A 5,508-nucleotide genomic window follows, 5' to 3' on the forward strand; every position below is an offset into this window, starting at 1 on the left:
GCAAGCCAATTGTATAGCACTTTTGTTAAGTATGGAGCCTGATTTACCCTTGTAATTTTCTGTGGTAAAAGCGCACATTTGTAAGGCCCCCATTATGAGGAGAAGCCATCGTGCGTGAAGGAAAATCACTCACCGGAAACCAAAATTTTCACGGACAAGAATCAGGGGCAACTTTAAAGGCCGGAATATTCTTTTTCGCCGGAATATTATGGCCGGCCGGTGACCGGAAAGTGGTCGGAAAACAACCGGTCGGTTGGCCGGTGGCCGGTAGTCAATGGCCGATGGCCGGTGGTCGGAAGTCAATGGCCGGTGGCCGGTGGTCGGAAGTCAATGGCCGGTGGCCGGTGGCCGAATTCAATGGCTGGTGGCCGAATTCAAAAGCGGACTTGTCTTCTCAAGGGCGGCCACACATGGGTGGATTGGAGGGTCTGATTTGGACTTATTCGCACAAGGGCGGTTACACATGGCTGTCTCTCATAAGAGAGGGCAGCCCTTTTGGCCTATAAAAGGAGGCCATTTCTACACACATTTCATAGTGTGAAGTTGATGCAACAAGGTGAGTGTGAGATGGTGAGAGTGAAGCAAGGCGGGAGCTCCATTAAGGGTATAATCCCTTTGCAAACTACTTCTTGTTTTGAAGTACTAAAGCCATTGAGTGGCTGCTTTTCCGTGGACGTAGCCCACATTGGGTGAATAACGTATATTGTGTGTACTCTCTCTCTCTCTCTCTCTCTCTCTACTCTATAATCTCGTGTATATAAATCTGTCTCTCTCCATTAAGTAATCTACTCAATTATCTATTTAGCTACGTCTTATTTCCTAACAACTTTGACTATAACACAGGCATCTCTTCTTTGATTCCCAAATCTGTTACTAGTCGATTAAGCCAAATTGATTCTTTGCATGCCTCTGATGCTGCAACATATTCAGCCTCTGTAGTAGACTGAGTAACACAATCTTGTAATCTAGAACGCCATGATACTGCTCCACCAGCCAGTGTAAAGACATACCCTGACGTAGACCTTCGGTTGTCTAAGTCACCTGCATAATCTGCGTCTGTAAAACCCTTTACACTTAGCTCCTGACTCCCATAGCATATATGCATACTCTTTGTAGCTTTCAGGTATCTCAATATTCCTTTCACTGCCTCCCAATGTTTCTTGCCTGGGTTTGACATGTATCGACTTACTACTCCCACTGCAAATGCAATGTCTGGGCAAGTAGCAATCATTGCATACATCAAACTACCCACTGCAGACGCATATGGAATCTTATCCATTTCAGCCTGTTCTTCCTCAGACACAGGACAATCTTGTTTGCTAAGTTTCACATATGGTGGAAATGGAACACTCAGTGCCTTTCCCTTCTCCATATTGAAACGTTGCAAAACCTTGTCAATATACTCTGTTTGAGATAACCAAATCAACTTCTTTGATCTGTGTCTCTCAATGCGCATACCAAGTATATGACTTGCCTCACCCACGTCTTTCATGTCAAACGATTTTGCCATCTTTGACTTCAAAGCTGAAATTTCTTCCAAGTGCTTGCCAGCAATCAACATGTCATCCACATACAAAATAAGGATCAGCCAACTATCATCCTTAGCTTTCTTTGTATATAGACAGTGATCGAACTCACTACGTTTGTAGCCTTGAGAAAGCATAAACTTGTGGAATTTATGGTACCATGCCCTCGGTGATTGTTTTAAGCCATAAAGACTCTTTAACAACTGGCATACCCAATCTTCCTTGCCTTTCTCAACAAACCCTTCTGGCTGCTGCATGTAAATTTCCACATCTAAATCACCATGCAAGAACGCTGTCTTGACATCCATTTGGTGCAACACCAAATCTAATATGGCAACCAATGAAAGAAAGCATCTCAATGTAGTCATCTTGACCACCGGAGAGAAGACTTCATCAAAGTCAATGCCTTGTTCTTGCTTAAAGCCCTTGGCAACAAGCCTTGCTTTGTACTTTGGTTGACTATCATGAGCGGTGATCTTATACCTGTAAACCCATTTACAAGGTAGAGCCTTTTTGCCCTGTGGTAATTTAACTAGCTTCCATGTCTTGTTTTTATGCAGAGCTGTCATCTCTGACTGCATGGCCAATTGCCAATTCCTGGAGTCCTTCATTTGCACTTCTTCCTTGTAACATGAAGGCTCATTGCAATCAGTCAACATGACATAGTTCATAGATGGAACAAACCTATCAGGAGGTCGCGTGACACGTCCAGATCTACGCACAATAGGTGGCTTAGGCTCAGCCACAACCTGTGGTTCCACTCTATCCTGCCCTTGCTCCTCTTGAGCCCTGACATTTTGTCTTGCACGTGCAGGTCCATCTTCTTGGAAGACAACTCTTCTAATCTCCTCAACCCTCTCTGGTTTAGAATGATATTTGGATTCATTAAAGTGAACATCATTGCTGCAGACAACCTTTCTGGATTCGGGATCCCAAAGTCTGTACCCCATCTCACCAGAATTACCATAGCCTAGAAAGATGCACTTTCTACTCTTTGGCTTAAGTTTGTTCCTAAATTCCTTTGGAACGTGAGTATATGCCTCACAGCCAAAGACTCTGAGATGCTTGTATGAGGGAATTTTGCCTGACCATACCATCTCTGGCACTGAATCCTTCTGCAAAACCTTGCTAGGAGATCTATTTACAAGATGAACAGCTGTTGATACAGCTTCAGCCCAAAACCCATTTGGCAGCTGTGCATTAGACAACATACTTCTGACCTTCTCTTGTATGGTCCTATTCATCCTCTCAGCAACACCATTTTGAGGAGGATTGTAAGGAGCAGTAAGTTCACGTTTTATACCTTTTGACTCACAAAAGTCCTGAAAGGCCTTTGAAACATACTCTCCACCATTGTCAGTGAAGCATTTAAGCTTCTTGCCACTCTGATTCTCCACAAGTGTCACAAACGTTTTGAAAACACTAAACGCTTCATCTTTGTGCTTGAGAAAGTAAACCCATACTTTCCTCGAGTAATCATCTATAAATGTCATAAAGTAAGAAGCTCCCCCTAGAGATAGGTTAGGCATAGGTCCACACAAATCACTATGAACAAGTGCCAACTGTGTATCTCTTCTACTGCTTCTATGCTTATGTGGCTGCTGTGTTTCCTTACCATACAGACAATGTTCACAGAATTCAAAATCATTAAATGAAAAGCCAGGCAAATAACCAGAATGAGACAATATTTCCATTCCCTTCTTGGACATATGTCCTAACCGGCTATGCCACAAAGAAACGTTCGGCTGCTCGGTTACATTGATTACATTTTTAGAGACATTTGATACATAAATCATGTAAAGTCCTCCAGACTTTACTCCATGTGCTACTGTCATAGAACCCTTGGATATCTTCCACATGTTCTGTCCAAAAGTGGTGACGTAGCCAGCATCATCAAGTAAACCTGTGCTGATCAAGCTCTTTGCAATTGCGAGAACATGTCTCACACTCTTCAGCGTGAAAGAAGAGACATTCTGAAACTTCAATTGAACATCTCCAACACCTAAGATCTCACATGTTTGCCCATTGCCTAGCCGAACATGATCTTTAGTGGTCACATAAGAGGTAAACCACTCCTTGTTTGGAGACACATGAAGTGATGCCCCTGAGTCTATAATCCAGTCACTCAGTGCATTTCCATCAGATGCTGTAAGAAGAGCTGAGTCCATTGTATTCTTCAAGAAGTAGATGTCTCCTGACACTAGACTGTCATCCTCTGCAACAGTGTTTGTCACATTTATTTCTTGAATCTTCACTGAGGACTTGTTCTTCTCACCATGGTCTTCAGCTTTCTCTTTGCCTTTTTCTGCTTTTCATTCTCTGCAGTCTCTTTTCATGTGACCCTTCTTGCCACAATGGTAGCATTCTATGTCACTCTTGCCTTTAGCACTGCGGGACTTGCTACGAGACTGATTCCTCTTTCCACCTTTGTACTTTTCTTTGGTCCTTCCCCTGACAACTAAGGCTGTTCCTTTGCCTTTGTCCATTGTCTTTCTATTGGTTTCTTCAGTAAGCTGACTTCCTTCTACACCTGCTATGTTCAAACCATCTGGAGGTGCAAAATTACTCAAAGCTGTGCGAAAAGTGTCCCAACTTTCCGGCAATGTGATCAACAGGAACATAGCTCTAACAGGTTCATCAAACTTGAAACCTTGAGCTGACAACTGACTATAGATTGTGTTGAATTCATTCAGATGATTGGACATAGGTGTCCCTTCTTTCATCTTCAAGTCAACAAGCTTCTTAAGCCAGTATACCTGTGAAGCTGCACTCTGCTTCTCATAAAGATCACTCAGCTTTAACCATGCTTGATAAGCCGACATCTCATCTGCTACATTGAAGTAAACGCTTTCTACCAAAGTCAGCATAATGGTAGAAAGTGCCAATTCATCCATTTCGTTCCATTCATCTTCGTCCATATCTTCTAGTTTTATCCCCTTGAGCTTTATAGGTTTTATCTGCTTCTTTTGTACCAACACATGCCAAATCTGCTTCTTCCACAATGGGAAATTGGTTCCATCCAGCTTCTTGATATTGTAAAGAGCAGTGTCCTGTGATCCAGCCATAGCTACGCTTCACAGTAGTTTACTTTTCTGGGAAAAATTCGGTAGAGTTTCCCCTGTAAACTGACCTCTGAACCAATATCAACCTGTCAAATGAACCAAGAAAGCTTCAGATTCTGCAAAAATTTTGGCAGAGTCTCCTTTGTAAAATGGCTCTGGTGTACTAAAAGCACACCAAAAAACAGCTCAAAAACACTATCTCTCTGACACTGTAAGCTGTGGGTAAACCTGTCCTGCACCTATACTGTCTCTGACTGTCCTGTCACTGTCCTGTAAGCATAGACTGCGACATTGCCTCAACGGTAGTAAAGCAAAGATGCAATCCCAACTGTGTAACTCACAGTCAATACATCCTAGCTGCCTATCTAAGGGTGCTCGAGGGATCGCTCCAAGACCTGTATCACCGAAAGGATCTCAACATTCGAGAATCCCCCAGCTCAATAAAACCTCACTCGACCCTCAACAAAGGCTGCAGTAAATCTGACAGTACATAGACTTCCCACAAAGTCATACATCCACAAATTTCCCACTGTATGCTGTAACCGCTGCGGTGGTTGTTTGCTGCATGAGTCACAGCCAGCAAACCCTCAACAGACATACATCATCTCTGACAATACATCCCATGTGGAAGTACCTACAATGTCAGGATGAAATCTGGATTATCAAGCAGCAGACACAAGATACCTGATGAACTAGTGGATGTCGCCTACAGTCTGTGTGTAGATGCGCCCGTGTCGTATGTGACACGCCTCCAAGAACTGTGAGCCGTCCTTCGATGTGTAGACAGCCACAAATCAACACTCTGGGAGTGTCGATATCCTGAGCATCTGCAGTCGTAGGCCGAAAACCCCAAATTTGCAGAGTCGGATCTGCACCCCGGATCTGCACCCACTGAGACCACGTAGTCGAAAATGACCTGC

This window comes from Adiantum capillus-veneris, chromosome 7 (genome assembly GCF_014529385.1).
Source record: "Adiantum capillus-veneris isolate H3 chromosome 7, ASM1452938v2, whole genome shotgun sequence".
NCBI lineage: Eukaryota > Viridiplantae > Streptophyta > Polypodiopsida > Polypodiales > Pteridaceae > Adiantum > Adiantum capillus-veneris.